Below are 27409 nucleotides of genomic sequence, written 5' to 3'. Positions count from 1 at the left end.
TTCTAATCAAATTGTAGGCACCACGAAGATCCAACTTAGTAAAAATCCGGGCTCCCTTGATCCGATCAAACAACTCAGTAATCGGAGGAATGGGATACCGATTTTTGATAGTGATAGCATTAAGTCCACGAAAATCGATGCAGGGGCGTAATGATCCATCTTTCTTCTTCACGAAAAAGAACCCAGCTCCAGCGGGGGAAGTAGAAGGTCGAATAAATCCTCGCTGGAGATTCTCTTGGATGTATTCAGCAGTAGCCTGAGTCTCAGGTAATGAAAGTGGATAAACACGACCCCTAGGTGGAATCTTGCCAGGTAACAGGTCAATCGGACAATCCCATGAACGATGAGGGGGAAGACGTACAGACTGAGCTTTATCAAAGACGTCGGCAAATGAAGCATACTGAGGAGGAAGTCCCAGTGAGGAAGGTGAAATGGAGGTTTGCTGTATTCTACGAGGAACAACACGAGAAAGACAATGTTGGTGACATTCAGGTCCCCAAGACGTAACTTGAGGAGTGCGCCAGTCAATCTGGGGAGAATGACATTGAAGATATGGAAGGCCTAAAACAATCGGACTTGTAGTAACAGGAAGGATTAAAAACTAAATTTCTTCTCGGTGTAGGACACCAATCTGAAGGGTCACTGAAGACGTACTTTGGGTGATGAGACCGTTGATAATACGTGATCCATCGATAGCCGTCACCGTAATAGGAGTCTTCAGGGTAATCACTGGTAGGGATCATTGATTTACAAGGGATTCAGAAATGAAATTTCCCGCAGCTCCTGAATCAATTAGAGCTTGGGACTCAAAAGACTTAGTAGCAAATGAAATGGTAACGTCAAATGCACAGATTTTTGATTTCGTAGAAGATGGAGAGGACTCCAGGGACCCTAACTTCACCTCTCCAGAACTAGTTAGGGCCTGGCATTTCCCGATTTTTTTGGGGCATGACTGGAGCATATGTGTGGCATCAGCACAATAGATACAAAGTCTATTCTTAATTCTTCGATTCCTCTCTGCAGAGGTTAGTTTGGAACGTCCAATCTCCATCGGTATTACCGGAGGTGAAGCAGGACGAATTTGAGAAGTGGGACGAAGAGATGTTTTAGCTGAAGTAGTTCTCTCAGAGTCCCTCTCACAAAATCTGAGATCCACACGATGACAAAGAGAAATCAAATCTTCTAAAGACGTAGGGAGTTCTTGAGTAGTCAGTGCATCTTTAATTTTGTCCGAGAGCCCCTGCCAGAAGGCGGCAATTAACGCTTCAGTGTTCCACTGAAGCTCAGAGGCTAAGATCCTAAATTGAATGATGTACTGTCCTACTGTACGTGAACCCTGTCGTAAACGTAGAATGCTGGAGGCAGCGGAAATAACACGACCTGGTTCATCGAATACATTACGAAACATGGAAATAAATTTGGCACTATCCTGTAACACCGGATCATTTCTTTCCCACAGAGGGGAAGCCCATGCGAGAGCTTGTCCGGAGAATAATGAGATGAGATAGGCCACTCTGGAACGATGAGTCGAAAAGTTTTGAGGTTGGAGCTCAAAATGTACTGAGCATTGGTTGAGGAAACCTCTACATGTACATCATACTTTGACGGAGTTGGCAGGTGAAGCGTGGAAGCCGTAGACACCTGGGATGGCACTGGGGAAACGGAGGAAAGCACAGGAGCATCAACAGAAGGTGTAATATTCTGCCCAGACGTTCTTTGGGAGACTAACGTCTGGTAACATTGTAGTAATAGTTGTTGACAAACATCCTGTTGTTCCACACGGGTGACCAGATGCTGCAGCATCTCTTTAGCTGTGGGTTCCGAATCTGGGTCTGTCATGGCCTGATCTTACTGTCACGGGCACTAGGAGTCTTTACCCAGTATCACCCGCTGATGGTCTTATCTGAGCAGTAGAGTTGGTATATGATACTCTGATGGCAGGGTGATAATGGAACTGGAAACAGCAGATGGTTAGAGAATGCTCAGAAAGTCTATGACTAGCAGCACTGGTAAACAATAGGTAACTGAACACGAGGATCTGGATGGACAAGGACACGTGAGGGTAGTCAGTGGTCTGCGCACGGCAAGTTATACCACTGCTATAGTGAGAAGAATGTCCAGGAGTAATAAGGAGGTGGAAGTCAGCGGTCTGCGTATAGCAAGTTGTACCGCTGTCTCTAGTGAAGGAATGGAATCCAGGTGAAGGTAACGGGGAAGTCAGTGGTCTGCGAGTAGCAAGTTGTACCACTGCTTATGTGAGAGGATATATGCAACTGGTGACACAGGGAAACAGGAATCAGTGGTCTGCCTCTAGCAAGTTGTACCACTGAATATATATGTGAGGAAGGACACGAGGAGATAAATGCTATGCAGAGTCTACACGGGTACACTGAACTTGATCCCACGTTGAACTGCACACAATGATAATAATGAATGAACAGCACTGCACAGATAAACAAAGTCACTCAAATAGTCCAGCAAAAGGAAACACAGTCAATAATAGCAATAGTCTCAGAGGATGGAAACTCCGGAGGAGAACAACTCAGTCCAGATGGATATGCAATACACCAGCACAGTCAATGAGAAGTATGCATACCGTGGTTCAGATGAGCAGGCTGTTAGAGATAGCTGCAGGGATACCTGAGCGGCCGGGAACAGACGAGATGAGAAGTCCTTGCAGAATGGAAGCGGCAGGTAGGTGCAGCGCACTGTAGGTTAGCCAGCAAGGATGACAAATACTCAGGAAGCAGTAGTATATTGAATAGAACAGCAGGAGACCACAGGAGAGTTGAAGCGATGTAGCAAAGCTGGAAGCCGAGGAGCGTAGACTCGATGCAACAGGCAAGTTGACACAAATGGACACACTGTAGAAGCAGTAGGCAGCGGGTCAGCTGACGGCAGGTAGAATGCAGACTGGAGCGCTGAGACGAGCAGACTCTGTAGACACGCTGAAGTAGCGAACAGGAATCAGCTGCTGGAGTCACGATGAAACACAGGAGAGTTTGCAGTAATCTGTAACTGTAGATACACGGAGGCAGCGGATAGGAATCAGCTGCTGGAGTCACGATGAAACACAGGAGAGTTTGCAGTAATCTGTAACTGTAGATATACGGAGGCAGCGGATAGGAATCAGCTGCTGGAGTCACGAAACACAGGAGAGTTTGCAGTAATCTGTAACTGTAGATACACGGAGGCAGCGGGACAGGAATCAGCTGCTGAAGACACTAGGAACACGAGGAATAGAAGTGGTCTGGAAACCACAAACGGCAAACAGGAATCAGCATAAGCTGAACACACGAGCAGGCACTGGAACACCTTCAGAGACTCATGAGGAATGAGACTCCAAGATCAGGCAACGTGGTATTGACCACAGGTGCTTAATATAGGGAGTGTTGCCTGATCAGCCAATTAAGTTAAAGGAACAGAACTGAAGGTTAAAAGGGACTGCACATGCGCAGTACCTCATAATAATGGACGGACACGGTTCCTAGCTACCTTAGAAGTAGCACTCACAGTCCGGTGAGTGACAGGTCGTCTGTTTTGTTCAGGATAACTATCCCTCCTCCTTTGTCGGCTGGTTTCAGGACTATGCCATTGTTCCTCTTGAGTTCTTTGTGGGCTTGTTTTTCCTGTGGGGAGAGGTTGTGAGATCTTACCTTTCTATTTTTTAGTTGTTCTAGGTCTTTTTCCACTACAGATTTGAAGGTCTTTATGTAGACTCCTTTCATATGTTGAGGGAAAAATTTAGACTTGGAGTTAAGGCTTGTGTGGGCGTATGGCTCGTCTACCTCGGTGATGTTGTTTATTTCCTCTGTTCTTCCCTCTGAGATTTTTTTGAAAAATTTCTTCAGGCAAAGTTTCCTTGTGAATTTGTGTAGGTCTATGTAGGACTTGAATTTTTCTACTTGGTTTTTGGGGGCAAATTTCAAGCCTTTGTTGAGAAGTGTGGTCATGTGTTGGGTCAGGGTGATGTTGCTGAGGTTGAAAATACCTTCTGGTTTTACTTTTTCTTTTTGTGTACGTTTTTTAGTTCTTCTTTTTGCGGGTAAACCTCCTCTTGTTCCTCTTCTGAGTCTGAAGTTATTGTTTTTATTTTTAGGGCTGACGGGTTTTGTGGTGTTTTCTTTTGTGGTTGGTCTGGTGGGTCTGGTTGCTTCTGGAGAAATTCTAAAAAATGCTCCAGTGATTCTTCTACTTCTTCTTCTTGGGTTAGACTCATGTGGGTGGTGATGTTCAAGTCGTTGATTGTGTTCAGAATCCTTTCTTTTTCTGAGTTCACAGATTTTTCGTGAGTTTTCTTCCCTTCCAAGAATTGGTATCTTGCTATGTGTTGGTGTCAGTTTTCGTAAGAAAAATTTCTTGCGTTCGGTGGTTTATATATACTGTTCTGATTTTTGTGTTTTGGTCTTGTTGCGATAAGTGGTGGTCTTTGTTGTCTTGCTGGTCTTGAGGGTCGGTGGAGGAGTGGGCGGGGTGTTATGGGGGGTGGCTGTGTCATTCTGTTGTTTCTTCTGGTGTTTAAGACCTGGTGTAGCGGTGTTTTTCCATAGGCTCTGTTGTGTTTGTAGTCTTGGTAGTCCCTGTAGAATTTCTTTTGTTTTGTCATGATGATATTGTCTTCCAGTTTGTTTAGTTTGGTTTGGGTCATACGTTCTAGTTGTTTGTAATCTTCTAGGTTTTCTAGAGGTTTCAAATCTTCTTGTATCTTGTTTATTTCTTTCTCTATTTTTTTCAGAGATGCCTTTCTGTCCTTGATGATGAGTTCTATCAGTTTTCGTGAGCATGTGTCTAGGGTTTCGTTCCATTCTTTTTCGAAATGGTTGCTGCAAGGTGTGAAGGTGGGCGTTTTCTGGATACGTAGACCCCTTGGTATTCTTTTGTGTTCTAGGTACTTGCTCAGGGTTGAGTGGTCCCACCATTGTTTTATTTCGGTTTCTAGGAGTTTCTCCAGTCTCAGGAAATTGTTGCAGAAATTCTCTTCTATCAGGGTTTCTATGGGAGCTTCTTGTGGTGTAGTGTCGAATATGTTGTTTAGTTTCTGTGTTCTTAGCTGTTCCATGTTCTAAAGTAATAGCTGCTGACTGTCCTTGCGGAACTTGTGAAGTTGAACGTAGATGGCGGAGACCCTTTTTAGGGGGTTTACCTTGGATGTCTGCGCTTTGTTTGTGTGCTTGGCTGATAGTTGCTGCCGTTACGGGTGCTCCGGGTGTTCCGATTCCCAGGGATGTGGTTCTTGTTGTCTTAGGGTCTGCCGTGGCGCAACCTGGGGTGCCTAGAGTGGAGAAAAGAGGGGTGTGGGGGTGGAGTATGGGGTGGGGGGGGTAGAGAAATGCAATTGAAGCGGTAAAGACAATATACTCAGGTGCTGGAGGTACAGCGGGTGTTTATAGCTTTTTTTTGCAGTTATGAATGCTTTAGCTCTTTTGCTTTTTGTCTATAGCTCTGATGCAGTGTATATTGTGTGGGTGTGTTCTCTGGTAATTGCCGTTTGTTCTCGTTTATAGCCTTGTTTATAGCTCAGGGAGTATTTGGGTGACAAACGCTAGTTGCTGTTTGTTTATGTTTATAGCCTTGTTTATAGCTCAGGGGATAGGTGGGTTAAAGTGTCAAGGTATATAGGTCTTATGTTTATAGCTCACAGTGTTTAGGGTGTTTGTATATGTGGGCAGGGAATATGTGGTGAGTTAGAAGCGATGGGTGTGTCTAGATATGTGTTTATAGTAACGATAAGGAGGAGAGTTAAAGGCTGTTAGTGTGCTAATATATGGAGGCTGGAAATATAGTGGTGGATGCTGTGTGTGTAAGCTGTGGTGATAGGAGATTCAGGCGGATGCGGGTAGAATGCTCTTATATAGTTGCTCTTACAAGAGCAGTTGTTAATATTGCCTTAGATGTGGGCAGTAGTCGGTGTCCTTTGGGGCGGCTCCGTGGTGTTCCTTGCTTTCGGAGAGCGGCGGGGGAGGCAGTAGCTGGGCCGAGCTGCTTACTGTTGTGGCAGCTGGAACGCACTGTGCGTTCCAAATTCCGAACTTCTGGGTATCGGGTGGAACGCATAGGCGCCTGTGGGCTCCAGATGTTAGTGCTGTTCGGTTCTCGCTCCGCTCACGGCCGCTGGATTCGGAGAGGGTGCGTATAAGTTGATTGGAGGAGTGGGGGGTCTGTTGGTGATCGCTTACGGGTGCATTTGTCCTTGTAGCCAACGCGTTTCTTCCTGGGGCTTCGTCAGGGATATGGCGGTTGAGTGAGTATGATTGTAAGCCAAATCAGATTGGAGGAGGGGAGGGAGTGGTGGGATAATTGCTTGGTGGACTTTTAAGTATTAAAAATCGGGATTGTGCGTTGTGATGTAAATTCTGTGGCTATGTATGAACAGTATATGGAATGGGTGTTGTATAATGAATTAAATTAGGAGGAAATTTATACTGGGATAGTAGAAGGAGAGTGATTGTGTGGGTGCGGGGTAAAAAGTGTCCTTTACATAGCGCTGAAAGTGATGGACGATATATATGTGTGTTGATGAGGGAGAATTAGTAGATATATGGGTATAAAGTAGTTGGGAGCTAGGGACGGGGAAATAGTGGGTGGTGATGATGGGGAGGGCGGGGTTGTTGATGATATGGTGTCGAAGGGGAGGGGTGGTTTGCGGATGGATGGTGGTGGGGGTTGGTATGATATTAGAATTTTATTAGAATCTTATTTATAGGTTTTATTCTATTTTATTATAATTCTTATGGTTGGTAGTGATAAAATTGGTATAGAAATAAAAAGGAATAGCTGTAACTTGGAGTCTCATTAGATGTGGCACTTAGATTTATCTTTTATATGTATATTAATAGTATGATAGTGCGTGGAAATGGATCCTGGGCTTATGTAGGTAATTTGGAGTGGGGATTTAGAGGTGGGGGAGGGCTAATCTGTGGTGTAAAATTGTATTATATAATATATATATTATTTTTAACATTTAATTATAATTGTTATGAGGGTATAAATGTCTAACAGAGATGGTATCCAATTATCTGGGTTATTTAAGGTCTCTTGGGTAATGGATTGGGCAAATATAAGAAAAGGGGGGGGATGGCTCATAGTATTTAGTTTGAACTTTACAAACTCTGCCTTAGGTTAATTAAAATTGCTGTGAATAATCTATGGGCATAAAATTTGGTGTAGATGGGACGTTTTAGGTGGACCATAGTAATAAGGGCTTTTAGGTTGTATGTCCATATGGGTGGGAGAATCTAGAGTTATGGGGTTAAGGTTAGTGGGCTTTGGGCAGGTGGTGGCTGGATTAGGTTTTTTGAAACTGGTGAGAGCATACTGGTGTGCTCCTGGATTTTCCTCTCAGGCTGGTAAGAAAGCAATGTCATGTCTTACTTGTTTGAGGAAAAATGTCAGGAAAACTATTCCAACTGAGCCATCCCACATCCCTCCTACAGACGGACCTTTTCAGGTAATACAAATTGACTATATCCAGTTACCACCGTGCAAGAATCTAAAGTATGTGTTAGTATGTATTGATGTGTTTTCCGGTTGGGTAGAAGCATATCCAGTAGCCACTATTACTGCTGTGTTCACTGCAAAGAAAATTGTACAAGAGTTTGTGTGTTGGTTCGGTATCCCTAGAATCATTGAAAGTGATAGGGGTACCCATTTTACTGGTGATATCTTCCAGAATATGTGTAAGCTCATAGGAATCAGTAGCAGACTTCACACCCCTTACCGACCACAAGCCAGTGGTAAATTGGAAAGAGTAAATGGGACTATAAAGAACAAGCTTGGTAAGATAATGGCTGAAACTGGGTTGGCGTGGCCTGAAGCTTTGCCACCAGTCCTCCATAGCATTCGAACCACTCCTAGACCTCCTCTTAATCTGTCCCCCTTTGAGATACTGTTCGGCCGACAACCTCATTTGATCGTGAGTCCACAAGATGACTTGAAGTGTAATAATGAAGTGACTGTACAATATCTTATAAAAATGAGCAGACAGCTAAAGCAACAACAAAACCTAAAAATGCTGTCACCTGGTATGCCAGAAACGAACTGTCATGATGTTGAACCTGGGGACTATGTTATGATCCGCAATTTCTTACGTTCAGGTTGTTTAACAGGCCATTGGGAAGGCCCGTACCAAGTGCTGCTGTCCAGTACTACATCACTGAAGGTTGCAGAGAGAGAGACACTTGGGTCCATTCCACCCACTGCAGGAGAGTCAGTAACCCGGAGGAAGTGCGAGATAAAACCGAGACCGTCGACACAGATCTGTCACTCGTAAATCTGTTCCGGGAGACCTAAAGCCTGCAGTCAAGACACCTGAACCAGAGACGTTGCATCAGAACTATCTTTCCAGCGATGGAGTGGCGGTTTTTGTTTCTCTTTTGTTCCAGGATTTTCCTTGTTTTTACTTTTTCTAGGACATTCTATTTTTGTGAAGGAGGTTGGAGGACTGAGGAAGGTTCTGGCAGTGATACAGATGAAATGGAGATCGAGGAAAATTTATTAGAATACCCAGAGCAGCCCATTATCAAGCTTGGTCCAGGGGTTATGAAAAGGTCTGCTAGCTCGGGAACTCGGAGACAGTGTGAGGGGCTATTGTCTGATGAGTATTGTATCTGCAAGTTCTGTGACTCCCTAGTTGAAGAGAGATGTATCCAGCGATGCCAGTCCACCGGTAATCTGAATGTGGGCTGGCATCCTCTGAAGTATTATCACTCCTTGGTGGGTAAGGTCCTAAACCAAACCGAGTGCTGGGTGTGGTCTCATGTGCCGCAGGGGCAGCATAACATAGGACTAGTACCATTCCCATTAAACATCTCCGAAGTACTCGAATTGAGGGGTGGGAGGCCCATAGAGGGAGGTACAATAACACTAGGTCCCCTAGTCTAACGCTTCGACAATACTCTGTAGACAGATCTTTGCTGTGCCTAAATATCTCTCATGCAAAGCATCTGAAGAATTGGGAAGCTGACCTATCCTCTCAGACAATGGCTCGCCACGCTCATTTTAGAGGGAGACTTGCAAGGCCACCAATAGGCAGGAATGTTGATGGAAGTCACAAATTAGGGCGTATAACCAAACATAAGAAAGTATCCATTGGAAAAGTCTCTATAGATAATTGTAAGAATGTCATCCATGCTGACACGTGTCTTGAGCAAATGGAGACACTAGGCATGGGTAGTTTTATCAAAACTCTGTGTGATATAATTAATTTATGTTCTCCCTGATGATGTGTACTTTGTGGGAGGAAAGCTTATTCCTGGGTGACTCCGAGTTCCAAGGGCTTGTGTTTCTTAGCTAAATTGGTTCTGACTATTACTCATGAAGAAATGGTTGGTATTCACAAGACTACATCACCACCATACATACACACACAGTATGAACACCGTGGCAAGAGAAATATGATTCCTGGTGAGGAACCCATAGCTACAAAATTGATTAGTGAAACCGCTGGGTTTCAAGTTATGGTTGCTCTAGATCTCACCAGGACCGCTCGGGGAACGTTAAACTTTAAATATATCCAAGACCTAGCTAAATTAATAGACAATATCACTGAGATGTATGATAACACTTTCAGGTATACTGGGAGGGAGCTACAAGCGTACAAGAAGTAGTTGGTGCAACATAGACTGGTACTAAATTATCTCGCCTCTATTACTGGTGGGTACTGTGTGACACTGGCCACCCAGTTCGGTGTCAAATATTGCATGTACATCACCAATAATACGGATGACCCTAAAGAGGTTATAGACCGGAAGATGGATGAAATTCTGCAACTGAAATGGGAATTTCGAAAGAACCATAATTCTTTGTTATATGAGGTCGGGGAAAAGGTGGCAGGTTGGTTCTCGTGGTTGAACCCATTGAAATGGTTCTCTGGTTTGGGGGAGTGGGTACAGGAAATGGTTGCTAGTGTAGGTAAGCTCCTCCTTAGCAATTGTTTTATGTGTCAAATGTGTGTCAAATGTGTTCCTACTGTGTTGAAGTGTGGAAAACAGTCCTCTGGGAGAAACACTGAGAAAGAGACTGAAAGGGTGGTGAAAAATACCGAGATCATGGTCTGTGAAGAAGTGTTGTATAATCCTGAACTTGAGACGGTTATTAGGTAATAGTTCATAACACTATCAAAGTGGGGAGCTGTCGAAGTCAGCAAATTGGATAAAGTCATTTCAATTGATATCGAGCAAACTTGATCGTCTTTGTCTAAAATTATGCGTAGAGGACGCCACGGCGTGGCAATAACAGTTTTTACATTTTAGTATACATTCGCAACAACACACACATTTGTAAATAGTACACATGTCATGGTTTTCTAGAATACAGACCCCTGACCTGCCAAGACTAACACTCACCAGAGGCACGGAGTCTAACATAGCGGCTGGCCTTCACCAATAACCGCCGCAAGGTGGTATGGACTTTGCGGCGACCGCAACGCAGGTCGCAGTCCTCCGGTCGTGGGGCAGGTTCCATGGAGTTCGGAGAAAACCGGGATGGTCACTACGAATATCTCGTTATGCCCTTTGGATTGTGTAACGCCCCGGCCGTCTTCCAGAGTTTTGTGAACGAGATCTTCCGGGACCTTCTCTACGTTTGTGTGGTCGTCTATCTAGACGACATATTGATATTTTCTCAAGACCTCCTGGCTCATCGGAGACGTGACCGAAGTTCTTCTCAGACGGAATCAACTATTCTGTAAATTGGAAAAATGCTCTTTTGAACTGCCACAAATTCCCTTTCTGGGCTACCTGGTTTCTGGATCCGGTCTCGAAATGGACCCTGAGAAAGTACGAGCTGTCTTACAATGGCCACTTCCCACAAGCCTTAAAGCTATCCAGCGCTTTTTAGGCTTCGCCAATTATTATCGGCACTTCATTCAGGGTTTCGCCACCATTGTTGCTCCCATAACTGCCCTCACCCGCAAAGGGGCCGATACTAAATCCTGGTCCCCCGAAGCCATACGGGCATTCCAGCTTTTGAAGACCACCTTCTCTTCTGCTCCGGTGCTTCAGCAACCTGAAACGTCTCGTCCATTCTTTCTCGAAGTCGATGCCTCCAATATCGGCATAGGGGCCATCCTGTCCCAGAAATTTGGACAAAACAAGTTTCATCCCTGCGCCTTTTTCTCCAGAAGCCTTCTGCCAGCCGAGAGGAATTACACCATCGGAGATAAGGAGTTGTTGGCCATTAAGGTGGCTTTGGAGGAATGGCGATACCTTCTGGAGGGAGCTCTGTATCCAGTTACTATTTTCTCCGACCATAAGAATTTGTCGTATCTACACTCTGCTCAATGTATGAACGCTCGGCAGGCTCGTTGGTCACTGTTTTTCTCCCGCTTCGAGCTCATCATCACCTTTAAACTTGCCACCAAAAACAAGAAAGCTGATGCCTTATCTCGGGCCTTCATTCCAATTTCTGACTCAGAGGAGTCTGTTAAATGCCCTCTCTTGGATCCTAGATGTGTACAGTTGTCTGCCTCTACTCCCTGTACTCTACCTGTGGGTAAGACATTTGTTGCCCCCACTCTCCGAAAGAGGATCCTCTCTTGGTACCATGCTTCTCGCTTCTCTGGTCATGTTGAAGACCCTGGAAATCATATCCAGAAACTACTGGTGGCCTACTATTCAAAACGATGGAAAAGGATTTCGTAGCCGCTTGCAGGACATGCGCCCAATCAAAACATCAAGCTTCGCAGGGCCGCTCCAGCCGCTACCTATTCCTTCTCGGCCTTGGTCCCACATTAGCATGGATTTTATCACGGACCTCCCTCCCAGCAAGAAATTCAACACCATCTGGGTCATCGTAGATAGGTTCTCCAAGATGGCTCATTTCGTTCCTCTGGTGGGTCTGCCTTACTCTCCTCTTCTAGCAAACCATTTTATAAAGGAGATCTTCCGACTTCATGGATATCCTTCCGAGATTGTGTCTGACAGAGGAGTACAGTTTGTTTCCAAGTTCTGGTGGGCTCTATGTAAAGTGTTGGGTATCCGCTTATGCCTGTCATCTTCATATCATCCACAATCCAATGGGCAGACTGAGAGGGTCAACCAGGATCTTGAGACCTTTTTAAGGATCTTTTCCTCTGCTAACCAGGAGGACTGGGCGGACCTTCTACCTTGGGCAGAATTCGCGCATAACAATGCATACCATGAGTCCACGTCCTCTACTCCCTTCTCCACGGTATTTGGAACTCATCCACTCAGGAGTTTTCGTCCCTCCCTCCCACCCAGGTGCCTGCCGTGGATTCTGTACATCAAAGATTCTCTGCCATCTGGACTCAAGTTCGATCCGCTCTCAGAAGAGCATCTTTTAGATACAAATTTTTCGCTGACAAACGGAGACGGGCCGTTCCTGCTTTCAAGGTGGGGGACCGAGTCTGGCTTTCTACGAATAATATACGCCTCAGAATTCCTCCTATGAAGTTCGCTCCCCGTTTTATAGGTCCTTATAAGATCCTGCGAATTCTAAACCCAGTCTGTTTCAAATTACAGTTACCCCAGAGTCTTCGTGTCTCAAACTCCTTTCATGCCTCCCTGTTGAAACCTCTTATCATCAACCGTTTCTCCACTACCTCCTCTACACCCTCAACGGTCCAACTTCAACAGGATGAGGATTTTGAGATAACTCACATCTTGGACTCAAAGATTTCCAAAGGCCGCATTTGGTATCTTATCCATTGGAAAGGATTTGGTCCTGAGGAGCGCTCCTGGATCCGATATCAACGCTCCAGGTCTCCTGAAGAAATTCCATTCCAAGGTTCCCGGTAAACCTTGGCCGAGTGTCCGGCGTTCACCCTTAAAAGGGGGGGTACTGTCACTCCGGGGTCCCGCTAGTCGGGACCCGGCTCTCCTACCTCTCCGGCGCCCGGCGGAGTCCCGATAACAGCCGCCATCTTGGATGGGTCTGCGCATGCGCAGACCCGATTTCTGCTGTAAAGGCCTTCCACTACCCTCTATTGGTTGGAGGATCTTCCTCCAGTATTTAAACCTCCCTCTTCCTTTACTCTGAGCCTGTTCTTAGGTTCAGTTGGATGTCCTAGTGTATTCCTCCTGCTATCCACAGCTTGCTATACAGCATCCTGCAATCCACAGCTTCTCTATAGCATTCTGCATACCGCAGCAACTTATACAGCTTCCCGCTATCCCATCGGTCATCCTGCAACCCGCAGCAACTTCTACAGCTTCCCGCTATCCCAGCGGTCATCCTGCAAACCGCAGCAACTTATACAGTTTCCTGCTATCCCAGCAGTCATTCTGCATACCGCAGCAACTTATACAGTTTCCCGCTATCCAGCGGTCATCCTCCAACCCGCAGCAACTTCTACAGCTTCCCGCTATCCCAGCGGTCATCCTGCAACCCGCAGCAACTTGTACAGCTTCCACTATCCCAGCGGTCATCCTGCAGTCCGCAGTACTCCATACAGCTTCATCGCCGGCCTTGATCCTAATGAGATTATAGGCCCCACGGAGGTCCAACTTGGTGAAAATCTGTGCGCCCTTGTTACAATCAAAGAGTTCCGTGATAAGCGGTATGGGGTGGCGGTTTTTGACTGTAATGGCGTTAAGGCCTTGATAATCAATACACGGTCGTAGGGTACCATCCTTCTTCTTGACGAAGAAGAAGCCTGCTCCGGCCGGAGAAGTAGAAGGCCTGATGAATCCGCGGTGGAGGTTCTCTTTGATGTAGTCTGACATTGCCTGAGTTTCAGGAAAGGAAAGTGGGTATACCCGGCCTTTGGGTGGAATCCTCCCGGGTTGTAGAATTACCGGACAATCCCAAGGTCGATGAGGAGGGACGCGTTCAGAGCGAGCCTTATCGAATACATCCGCGTAGGGAGCATACTGAGGAGGAAGACCTTGCGGAAGAGGGGTAACGACTTTGACAGGGAGAATACGAGGAAGACATCTCTGATGGCAGGTGGAACCCCAAGCAAGAATTTGTGGCGAACACCAATCTATTTGCGGGGAGTGGAGTTGAAGCCACGGTAAGCCCAGAATGAGTGGACTGGTAGCAACTGGTAGAACCAGGAAGGAGATTTGCTCCTGATGTAAAACTCCTACTTGAAGGCTGAGCAGAGAGGTGCGTTCAGTAATAATTCCTCTAGGTATTCGTGAACCATCAATGGCCGTAACTATAATGGCCCTCTCCAGAGGGATAACGGGTAAGGCATACCGGGTAACCAGGGACTGAGAAATGAAGTTGCCTGCTGCCCCGGAATCCACTAATGCAGGAGTGGTGAACAGGTTCCCGGGAGCCAGGATGGACACGGGAAAGGAACAGGTTTTAGAGCCAGAACAAATAGGAGAGGATTCGGAAGACCCCAGCCTAACCTCCCCAGAGCAGGTTAGGGTTTGGCGTTTCCCGGTCTCTTGGGGCAGGAATTCAGCAGATGACCCGAGTCAGCACAGTAAATGCAAAGTTTATTTCTCAGTCTGCGCTCTCGTTCCTCCGGAGTTAGACGAGACCGTCCCAATTCCATGGGCTCCACAGGAGATAATGGGTGTTGGAACCGAGGTGCCATTCTGGAAGAGGAACGGAAGGAAGATTCCTTCTCTGAAGATCGTTCCCGGAACCTCAGATCAACTCTGTTGCAAAGAGAGATTAGGGCATCCAAGGTGGACGGCAGCTCTTGGGAAGCCAGAACGTCCTTGACTTTGTCAGAAAGGCTTTGCCAGAAGGCGGCCACCAGGGCGTCATTATTCCACTGGAGCTCTGAAGATAAGGTCCGGAATTGGATTACATACTGTGCCACGGAATGAGTCCCCTGTCGGAGGCGCTGAGGAAACCCGACCGGGTTCATCGAATATTTTCAGAAAAGCCACGATGAAGGCGGCACTATCGCTCAGAAGTGGGTCGTCTCTCTCCCACAGGGGGGAGGCCCAAGCCAGAGCCTGTCCAGAGAGCAAGGATATAATATAGGCCACCTTGGAGCAATGAGTGGGGAAATTCTGAGGTTGAAGTTCGAAATGGATGGAACATTGATTAAGGAAGCCCCGACAAATTTAGTGGGAGTAGGCAAATGGAGGGTAGATGGAGCAGATGCAGAAAGGCGCTCAGGAGGCACGAGGAGCAGTGACCTGCAGAGAGTCCACACGGGTGACTAGGGCTTGAAAGCACTGTAATAACTGTTGCTGCATTGCATCTTGTTGTTCTACTCAGGAAACCAAGTGCTGGAGCATGTCCCTGGCTGAAGGTTCCGTGGAGGGATCCGTCATGGCCTGTTCTTACTGTCACGGTTTTCTAGAATACAGACCCCTGACCTGCCAAGACTAACGTAGCGGCTGGCCTTCACCAAGAACCGCCGCAAGGTGGTATGGACTTTGCGGTGACCGCCACGCAGGTCGCGGCCCTCCGGTAGTGGCGCAGGTTCCACGGAGTTCGGAGAAAACAGAGTTTGAACAGAAGTGACCACTGAGACAGCCAAGCTGTATGGAGTACTGCGGACTGCAGGATGACCGCTGGGATAGTGGAAGCTGTACAAGTTGCTGCGGGTTGCAGGATGACCGCTGGGATAGTGGAAAGCTGTAGAAGTTGCTGCGGGTTGCAGGATGACCGCTGGGATAGCGGGAAACTGTATAAGTTGCTGCGGTATGCAGAATGACTGCTGGGATAGCGGGAAACTGTATAAGTTGCTGCGGTTTGCAGGATGACCGCTGGGATAGCGGGAAGCTGTAGAAGTTGCTGCGGGTTGAAGGATGACCGCTGGGATAGCGGGAAGCTGTAGAAGTTGCTGCGGTATGCAGAATGCTGTAGAGAAGCTGTGGATTGCAGGATGCTGTATAGCAAGCTGTGGATAGCAGGAGGAATACACTAGGACATCCAACTGAACCTAAGAACAGGCTCAGAGTAAAGGAAGAGGGAGGTTTAAATACTGGAGGAAGATCCTCCAACCAATAGAGGGCAGTGGAAGGCCTCTACAGCAGAAATCGGGTCTGCGCATGCGCAGTCCCATCCAAGATGGCGGCCGTCATCGGGACTCCGCCGGGCGCCGGAGAGGTAGGAGAGCCGGGTCCCAACTAGCGGGACCCCGGCGTGACAACACATTAATGGTAGTTGCAACACATAGTTATTTATGTCGAAATATAGTAGTGTTTATGTGTAATATTATAAGTTATATGCATATTAGTGATACATATGGTTCAGGTTAAAGGAAATGTGTCATGTCTAATATCATATTAATCCCCTTTACATCAGCAGCTGTTCGGTGCATTCGGCGAAGAGATCATACATTGCATACTCTAGTTATTGATGTTAGGGAATAAACCTTTAATATGATATTAACTGTCATGCTAATAAATTGATTGTAATTGGAGTTTGGCGGGAAGAACAGAGCAGTTTGGCGGGAAGAACAGAGCCCATCCCCTGGATTTTCCACCTTTGGATTTCTTAGATTGAATCAGCCTATGATGTGTAACCCCCTGGACCCTGCTGATGCCTGAACCAATAGAAGCAAGCTATACCATCTGCATTGTTTCACTGTATCTCTGTTTGCATATAAGCAGTAGCTCTCATGTAGTGTTCAGTCACCTTGACCACAGACTTCAGGACTGAATGACTGTTCACTGGATCCAGAGCGCCTGCGATAAGTAACGGATGTACTTATTATTATTTCGCTTGAATATATTCTGCTACTTTTTGAGAATAAATCTTTGTGCGTTGGAAACACAAATCGAGATTCGGCAATCGTTATTGGATAGCGACAAAACGCTCATAACAAAACACACAGGTTTAGTAAATAAATAGACTCCTTGAGGTCGAAACATGTTGGAGCTGGAGAGCTGAATGGAAACAGTAGATATATATCTTGTGGAACATCCTATCTGATTTTCCATCATGGGAGGATTACCAGTGAAAGGGATATGCCGGGATCCCTGTTGAACATAATTATACACTGCTGTATACCTTCCCTGTTCTGGTAGGAATGCATATATTTTAATGTTTTTAATTTTTGTGCAATAAAAAACGGTATTTTGCTAGATGCCCCTTCTTTTGTTTTGGTTTTGTTTTTTCTAGCAATCTTGGATAAGAGCAAATCTAGTGGCAAGTGTATGAATACGGAGACCTCTAGTTATCGGAGGTGCAAATATCAGAGTAATTCCTTACAGTATTCTGCCCTTCAATAACATCTTCTGGACAGTGCTTTGATGGGCTTCTCTGGTTATCTTTGATAAAATTCATGCAACATTCGAAGTACATGGACATTCTCTTCTGGTTCCCATGAATTGTCTTCTGGACAATATCCTTGCCATTGTATCAAATATGATATTGAAGTTTATTTCAAAATATTCGTGAATATAGTATTTTCTCTACTAGAAATTCTACATGTTCATAAATTTGAACAGGATCTGGAAGAGGCAAGGTGTGACGAGGAAAAATAATTGAATTTTCTGGCTTCAGTAAAGAAACATGAAAGACATGATGAACCTTCATAGATCCTGGGAGTTCAAGTTGAAAGGCAGATGATCTGACTTGTGCCAAAATCTTAAAGGGACCTATATATTTTGATCCTAGTTTAAAAGTAGGCACGCTTACTTTTAGATTTTATGTGGAAAGTCAAACATGGTCACTAATATTTAAAACTGGTGCAGCTTTACGATGTCTGTCTGCAATTCTTTTATAACTGTCCTGAGCATGTTGCAATGTCTCTTAATACTTCAACATTATTTTGTAGCCACTCTAATCTGAATATAACAGCAAGAATGGAAGAATCCTGTTGAAAATTGGGTGGTAGGTTTGGATGATACCCCAATTTGGCATAAAAAAGACTTTGTCTTGTGGATAAGTGTTATGAGTACATTAATCCAGTCATCATGCTGATGGCAAATGTAGCACCGTAGGTATTGTTCCAGTGTCTGGTTGGTGCGTTCTGTTTGTCCATTGGATTGGGGATGGAAGTCAGTTGATAATTTAATATTAATACTAAGAGCACTACAAAACTGCTTCCAAAAACTTGAAGTAAATTGAACTCCTCGGTTGGATACTATTTCATCAGGAACTCCATGTAGACGAAAAACTTCTGTGATTAGTAATTCTGCTGTTTCTTTTGCAGAAGGAAGTCCACTACAGGGTACAAAGTGAGCCATCTTTTGTGAGTCGATCTACAACCACCGAATTGTAGTCATACCCTTGGATGATGGTAAATCCACAATAAAATCCATGGATATTGAACCCCATGGACGTAAAAGTCGGAGCAGTGCACGGAGTTTTAAAGCAGGCACAAGTACTGCAGGATGATAAAAATCTTTTAATATCCTCCTTGTATTTCAGCCACAAAAAGTAGCAATAATTCATCAGTCTCACAAACATCTTTGTGACCTGCTAGTCTAGAGTTTTGAACAAATTGCAGTACTTCTAAGCATGCTGCTACTGGTACATACAAGCGGTGCACATACTTCCATATGTTATCTCAATAGGTTAAGTGTAAATGTAATGGGGGATATAAAAGTGTCGGATCCGTACTGTAACCCTCTTTGATGTCAGACAACAGCTCCCCCGTGCCAATAGCTCTCACGAAATTTGACTTAGAGAGGATTGTCTCTTCTGACTCCACCTGTTTTGAGTCTTATATGTTTACTCTGGATAGAGCATCAGATCCAGGTCTATAAAAGATAACAAAGTTAAAAACACCATCTTGCTTGTCAAGGAGATTGTCTCTTTGCAGATCGAACAAACTCTAGATTCCTGTGGTCAATAAGCACAGTAATTTAATGTGCAGCACCTTCAAACAAATGTCTCCATTCATTAAATGCAGCAGCAATGGCTAATAGTTCTTTATTCCTTACTTCATAATTCTTTTCTGAAGCAGTCATTTGACGAGATAAGAAAAGTCCATGGATGTATTAGCATCTTCTCTCCTATTCTCTGTGATAAAATTGCCCCTACTGCTGAATCTGAAACATCTGTCTCGATGACAAAAGAAAGTTCTGGGTTGGGATATATTAATATAGGATCTGTAGTAAACTTTGTTTTAAGTAGAGATGCATGGGCTCGTTTTTCAGAAATCTGAGCCGACCCAAACATATCCGATCCGAGTACCTAGCCGGCTTGGCTCGGCACTTTCTCGCACCATCGGAAATGAAAATGAGGCAAAACTTCATTGTCTCATTGTCAGATCTCGTGAGTTTTGGATTCTATAAGTACCGCCCTCCACAGAGATCCGGCGCCATTTCACAGAAAGACACAGAAGGGGTAGCAGGGCTGTTGGTAGTCTCCAGTGCAGTTGGGCAGCATCATAGCTAAAACAGAAAAAGGAGGGTTGTCAGTGTTCTTCAAAGTCTCCAATGACATTCTAAAGAGTTATAGCTCACATAGAAACAGGAGAGGTGGCAGTTTTCAGTGCTGAATGACAAATTATAGGGTTGGCCATATTCTTCAAAGGCTCCAGTGACATTCTACAGAGATATAGCTCACACAGAAACAGGAGAGGTGGCAATGTTCAGCGCTGAAACAGAAATTCTAATAGGGCTGGCAGTGTTATTAAAGGTATACAGTCACATTCTACTGTGCCATAGCTCACCCATAAACAGGAGAGATTGTAGTGTTCAGTGCTGAAACAGAAATTCAAATAATAGGGCTGGCAGTGTTCTTAAAAGTCTACAGTCACATTCTACTGTGTCATCAAAATAGAATCACATCAGTCCACAGAAGGCCTGGAGTACCAAGTAGCTGCTGACACCAGTCATGGTGATAGCAATCTATCTATATCATCTGCTAAAGCCTATGTTAAAGTGCATAGTGTTTTTAAGTCAGGGAAACAAAAATGTAAAAAACACCTTTTACCTTGTTAAAGAAAAAAACACCTGTAATCAAGGCAAAGTTAACTGCAGAAAAAAATAACATTCCAACATGCCATTTTACACACTCAGTGGCAAGTAAAGAATCAGGCCTTCGCTTTTCGCTATGAGATCTAGTTCTGCAACTGTCACTGCGGCATCTTCTTGCAAGGTCAGTCATGAAGTTGCAAGTCCTTGTCACTCTGACTCACAAAGTGGTGCTCAAATATTTTTATGTGTAAAAGCCGAGCTGGAAGAAAACAGTAAGGCATTAGAAGAAATTGTATGTTCAGATTCAGAAATGACACAAATCCCTAAGGAGAGTCTATCTTCATAAAATACCTGGACATTTTCGGCCTTCGGCAACAGCATGTAGGAGATTGTAGCAAGGACAATATAATTTGCCCTGCCACCAACTGAAATAAGAGGTGGTAAGGTGGAATTCCACCCTGTAAATGCAGGGATGGAGAATGGAGGAACAGCGAAAAGCCATCCACTCTTTCTCCATAAGCCATGACATTGGGAAAGAAGGGGAAATGTATTTTACTCAAGCACAGTGGAGAATACTTTCCATGTTGTGCAAGGCGCTGAAACTATTTGAAATAGTCATCTATGAAGTGAGTTCAGACACTGCTAGCTTGAGCCAAGTGATTTCCTTAATTAGATGTTTGGAAAAGCAGCTTGAGGAACTGAAGGATGAGCTGAAACAAAGCAATTACGCTAAGTATGTCGGACCTGTAGATCAAGTACTTTATTCGCTTCACCAGGATCCAAGAGTCATCAAAATCTTGAAATCGGATCACTACATTTTGGCGAATGTGTTTGATCCTAGGTTTGGGAGGTGTGTCTGCGCTAAAAACTAATGGCAATAATATTAATGATCATAAATGTTAAATATTAAGGGTCGCATTCCCAATATAATAAAACATATCACTGAATTTATTAACATACAAAAAAATGTTAAAAAATAAAAAAACATATAAACATTCAATGAAGAATAATATAGAACAAAACTAAATCCTATTAACAAGCTTGTAAACATAAACAACTAATTGTCCAATAGTTCACCCCAAGTTTCGCCAACCTCTCTATGGGCTATTTCGAGGATGAGCTCATTTTGGGTGACGACCTCGCGGTGAACCTAGTCCTCTATATGAGATATATTGATGATCTCTTTTTTGTGTGGAGGGGTGATTCTTCAACAGCTGTTGATCTTATTTCATATTAAAATTTCAATCCTTACAATTTGACATTTGTTGGGCATTATAACACATCATTCATAGATTTTTTTGGGATGTTTCCTTGAATATAGTTGATAACCAGATTGAATCCTCAACTTTCAAAAAGGAGGTCGATTCTAATTATTACTTTTTGATGAGCAACCATCAAAAAGGCTGGCTTAATAATCCAGCTGGACAGCTCCGAAGATTACAGAGGAATTGTTCTAATGACATTAAATTTAGAGAGCAAGCTCAAGTATTGGTAAACACATTCAGAAAAAAAGATTATCCAGCCTCTTTATTAGAACACTCGCTACAGTCCTCTCTATCTTTAAACAGAGGAGATTTATTAATCACCAACAATGCTCATAAATTGAAGACATCTTCGTCTCCTTTTGAACATGAACCATTATTTATTTCTCAATATAATAAAAGTTCAGCTACAATTAGGGATATTATTAATTGCAACTTCAATATCCTACATCTAGATTGTTTATTAAGACCTACATTGGGTACAAAAGGAAAAGTAATTTTTAAGAAAGCCAAAAAGCTTGGCAACCATCTGGCCCCAAGTCATTATGTAAAATGACAGGATTCCTGTGTAAACAATACTATTTCCTCCTGGTTACCTGCTCTTAATAATAAAAGACTTGTGGGATGTTTTAAGTGTTTGGATATGAAATGCATGACTTGCAATTTTATAGATTGTAAAAATAACTTTGAGTCCTTTTCCACTAAACAAAAGTTCAATATAAAATCATATATTAATTGTAATACTGAGTACATTGTTTATATGCTCTACTGCTTATGTGGGTATCAATATGTTGGCAGAATAATTAGAAAATTAAAGATTCAGTATATGGAATATAGGCATAATATAAAGGCCAACAAACAGGATCATAGTGTTCCTCGCCACTTTGATAATTGTCATAATAATCCTACAAGTTTAAGAATAATAGGCTTGGAATATATTCCCCCTACTGGTAGAGGAGGCGATAGACTTCAACGTCAATGCCTCCGTGAAACTTATTGGATCCATTGTTTGAATACTTTGAAACCAGATGGTTTAAATTAATATACAGATTTAAATTTTGGTTAAATTATAAGCTGGAGTATTTATTCAACCATGGATGATAATATTTAATGATTTTTGCTATAATTCACTCATTTCCTTTCCTTTTTCTATACATGTATCTATGCTTGTATTCAGGTTTCAAAGTTTGTAAAATGAAAAAATGAAATAAGGAATTTTCTTTTATGTACTGGTCATTCCCAGGGCTTGAACTTTAGATTGCTGGCATTCTAAACAGATGGTCTACCTAATAAATAAATAAATAAGTACCAACTGCGCTCGCAAGGTGATGGTAGAACAGAAAGTGAAATGAAATATCAAACCAATATTGGATAATATAAAACCATACAAATAAATGGTGAATAGCAATTGACCATATAAAAAGAAAAAACTTAAGGTGGTGTATCAATGCATACTAATCGCAATCTGCATATGGTTGATTGTAAAAAATCCTTAGTACATAAAGTCACATGAATATCAAGTCTCTATAAAGTACTGATGAAAAATTGGCGATGGAATATACATCAATGGGGGGTTATTCCGGACGACCTAGATGTATCCACATGAACCAGGATTACCTCAAAGAGAAAGGGGGACGGGTTAAGGAGAGGATAGATAGAAAGGGAGGGGGGGAGAGAGGGGTATGAAATAATATGGCGTATATGTAGTACAATAGATAAGCAACAAGGAAGTAATCTAAATCTTGAGCAGTAAAGCCAACTAAGGTAAAAATAAGTATAACAGTTTAATATATAATAATATTGGTCACAACAATAATGGACCATGTATAATAAAAACAGAACTGTCGACTGAAACACTAAAACCAAAAGAAAAAAGGTTCCAAGGTGTCACCACCAAATTCACACTAAAGATGGTAGACTAGCGTGTGAATGTAGCTGGATGGAAGGGAATCAGAGTCCGTTGATCTCCTTCAGAGAGGAACTCCAAAGCGGGCCGGGTGGTAACGACAGTCGGAGCGTGTATGTGTGGAGCCGCAGTCGCGATGCGCTCCACAGTGGAACGCAAAGACACTTCCTGTCTACGGATGTCGGAGAAGGTCAAAAATAGTGACCCAACGCGTTTCGTCTCGAACTGAGACTTTTTCAAGGGTAATGAAGCAGAGAGTGATGTAGGGTTATATAGAGGAATCCTTGGTGGCGTTGATTGAAAAGAGGAATAATCATAACTGAATACACTGATACACCACCAATTAAACATGTACCAGATGGAATTAAATGGTAATAACAACAGTGAAAATTGCAATAAAGATAAATCATTCACATATAAATAAACAGATTCATGGATGATCCATAATATAATCAGGTGAAATAAATATGGAAAGGGGGGGGGTCTAAATACAATCTCTTAATTTCATTTACTGAATACATCAAAAAGATTGAAAGAAATCTCTTGCAAACAACCTTAAAAATGCAGTGTACAGCAACCTCCCTATAGAAATGTAATAACTTCACTATAAAAACCATGTTTAAAAAACGTAATAATAAACAGTTGCTTGAATATTAACATGGACCAGAAAGAATCTTGATAGGACAACGTGGGTAAACAGCTAGTATAAATAACACAGATCAAACTCTTAAAATGTACATAAAATAAAACAAAAATAAAGGTTAAAAAAAGGTGCATATTGTGTAATGCATATGATGTAATGCATATGAAGATAATGAGTGACAATTGCTCATTATCATAAACTGTCTTCCACAATGGCCATGGTTATATAAACTTCATAGCACATCTTAGATACATATAAAATATACTTGGATAGACTATACAAATAAGCTCATCCAAAGTGAGTGGCTGGTGTCAAAATGAATAGAAGGGATTATATCAAATACAAAGTTTCAAAAATAAGATATAAGTACATAATATATACTACATAATGTATATGACAACAGACGATAAGTACAACACTTAATTAGTGCAAACCGTCTCACAAGATAGACATAGCTATTTGATGGATATCATAGAACGTAGCAATAATAGTAACATAGTTGATGAGGTTGAAAAAAGACACCAGTCCATCAAGTTCTACCTATTTTGGATCTCCTGCGATCCTGCACTTATATTTGAAATTAATCCAGAGTAGGCAACCGCCCATCTGTTTCAATTTTGAAAATCCCCCCAGACTCAATATTGCAATCCAATTTTTACCCTATATCCACTACTATCCTTTATTTTAAATTAACGGTCGTATCCCTGGATACACCTTTCCGCTAAAAATTTGTCTAACCCTTTCTTAAACATATCTATTGAATCTGCCATCACAACCTTCCTTGGCAATGAATTCCATATCTTGACTGCCCTTACTGTAAAGAACCCCTTCCTTTGCTGGTTGTGAAATTTCCTCTCCTCTAACCTTAGGGTATGACCACGTGTCCTGTATATGGTCCTTGGGGTAAAAAGTTCCCATGAAAGCTCTCTGTATTGACCCCTAATGTATTTGTACATAGTAATCATATCTCCCATTAGACGCCTCTTTTCTAAAGTAAACATGCCTAAACTGGCTAACCTTTCCTCATAACTTAATGACTCCATACCCTTTATCAATTTTTTCGCCCTTCTCTGAACCCTTTCTAGTTCCAAATTATCTTTTTTATAGAGTGGTGCCCAGAACTGTACTGCATATTCAAGATGAGGTCTTACCAACGATTTATACAGTGGCAAAATTACACTGTCTTCCCTTGCATCTATGCCCCTTTTTATGCATGCCAATACTTTGTTTGCCCTTGCAGCTGCTGCTTGACATTGAGCACTATTGCTAAGGCTACTGTCTACGAGCACTCCCAAATCCTTTTCCATTATAGATTCTCCCAAATTAATTCCATTTAATTTATAGATTGCGTTCTTGTTTTTGATCCCTGAATGCATAACCTTACATTTATCTGTGTTAAACCTCATATTCCATTTGGCCGCCCAATCCTCCAGTTTATTTAAGTCCCTCTGTAGAGAAGCTACATCTTGCTCTGATTTTATTACCTTACAGAGTTTAGTGTCATCTGCAAAAATAGAAACTTTACTCTCTAAACCATCACCAAGGTCATTAATAAATATATTAAAAAGGAGTGGTCCCAGCACGGAACCTTGAGGTACTCCACTTAAGACTTTTGACCAATTAGAAAATTTATCACAACTCTCTGTTCCCTATTCTCTAACCAGTTTTCGATCCAAGTACAAATTTTGATTTCTAGACCCAGTTCCCTTATTTTGTAAACCAACCTTTTGTGTGGCACTGTATCAAAGGCCTTTGCAAAATCTAAGTAGACCACATCTACTGTCCTGCCCTGGTCTAAGTTCCCACTAACTTCCTCGTAGAAACTAATTAGATTAGTTTGACATGACCTATCCCTCACAAATCCATGTTGATTCCCACTAATAATTTTATTGCGTACCAAGTAATCCTGAATACTGTCCCTTAAAATACCTTCCAGTAGTTTCCCCACTATTGATGTCAGGCTTACAGGTCTATAATTCTCTGGTTATGATCTCGTCCCCTTTTTAAACAACGGCACCACATCTGCTATTCGCCAATCCCTTGGTACTGAGCCTGATGAGATTGAACCTCTGAAAATTAAGACTAGCGGTCTAGCTATTTCCGAGTTTAACTCCATAAGGACCCTTGGGTGTATGCCATCTGGACCTGGAGCTTTAATTATCTTAATATTCTTCAGATGCCTTTGGACTTCTTCCTCTGACAACCAAGTATTAATTAATGGCATGGTTTCATTACCATTTTTATGTATTACTCCTGCCATTTGTTCCTCTCTGGTAAATACTGAAGAAATGAACGTGTTTAATATCTCTGCTTTTTCCTTAGTATCATTTATCAATTCACCCATCTCACTTCTTAGGGGTCCTATATTATCTTTTTTAATCCTTTTGCCATTTATATACTTAAAATACTTTTTGGGGTTTGTCTTACTTTCTTTTGCAACGTGCCTTTCATTTTCTAATTTAGCCAATCTAATTTCCTTTTTGCATGTTTTATTACATTCCTTGTACCTATGGAAGGACTCCTCTGACCCTTCAGACTTAAACAATTTAAATGCACGCTTCTTCCTTTGCATTTCTTCCCTTACCTTTTTATTTAGCCACATTGGTTTAGACTTAATTCTTTTACATTTATTTCCCATAGGAATGAACTTATACGTGTATGTTTCCAACAACATTTTAAAGACAGCCCACATTTCTTCCGTATTTTTTCCTTCAAAGGCTTTGTCCCAGTCTATGCTCTTTATAGACTCCTTTAGCATATTAAAATTTGCCTTTTTAAAGTTTAAAGTCCTAGTTGATCCCTTTTACTGTTGTTTCTGGAAACTAATTTCAAATGAGACCATATTATGATCACTGTTTTCCAAGTGCTCCTTTACTTGAATATTTGATATTACGTCTACATTGTTTGTTATTACTAGGTCCAGTATAGTCCGGTTCCTAGTTGGTTCCCCAACTAATTGGGACATCTAATGGTCTTTTAGCGTGCTCAGAAACCTATTTCCCCTAGCTGTACCGCAGGTCTCAGTACTCCAATCAATGTCCGGATAATTAAAATCCCCCATAATTAAAATTTGACCTAGTTGTGTAGCCTTTTCAATTTGCTGTAGAAGTTGGGCTTCCTCAATCGTACTAATATCTGGCGGTTTATAGCATATCCCTATCAGAAACTTCTCTGAACTTTTTCCTCCGCTGGATATTTCCACCCACAATGCCTCTATATTATCACCAATATTCTCGTATATAACTTCCTGAATACTTGGTTTTAATTCTAGCTTAATATAAAGACATACTCCTCCTCCCCTTTTATTTACCCTATCCCTCCTGAAGAGAGAATAGCCTTCCAAGTTGACTGCCCAGTCATGTGTATCATCCCACCAGGTCTCAGTAATACCTATAATATCATACTGCTCATTCATTGCTACTAGTTCTAACTCCCCCATTTTACCTGTCAGGCTTCTTGCATTTGCAAGCATACACTTAAGTCTATTGCCTCCCTTAGGTATTTATTTTTGCTTTAAAAAGGGCCGCTCCTTATGGCTATGCTTCCCTTTCCCCCCTCTCCACCCCCTTTACTCTTGTTAAATTCCTCCTTACTACTCTCAATGTCTATCCCATAAATACTTGCTTGCCCCTCTCCCCCGGAACCTAGTTTAAAATCTCCTCCAACCTTCTAACCATCCTCTCCCCTGGCACTGCAGCCCCCTCCTCATTCAGGTGCAATCCATCACGACAATAAAGATGGCAACTGACCGAGAAATCAGCCCAGTGCTCTAAGAATCCAAAACCCTCCTTCTTACACCAATCTTTTAGCCACGCATTAACCTCCCTAATCTCCCGCTGCCTCCCTG

The sequence above is a fragment of the Mixophyes fleayi genome, chromosome 9 (assembly GCF_038048845.1).
Source record: "Mixophyes fleayi isolate aMixFle1 chromosome 9, aMixFle1.hap1, whole genome shotgun sequence".
In the NCBI taxonomy this organism is placed as follows: Eukaryota; Metazoa; Chordata; class Amphibia; order Anura; family Limnodynastidae; genus Mixophyes; species Mixophyes fleayi.
The sequence above is the reverse complement of the archived record's forward strand: the minus strand, read 5'-3'. Positions refer to the sequence as shown.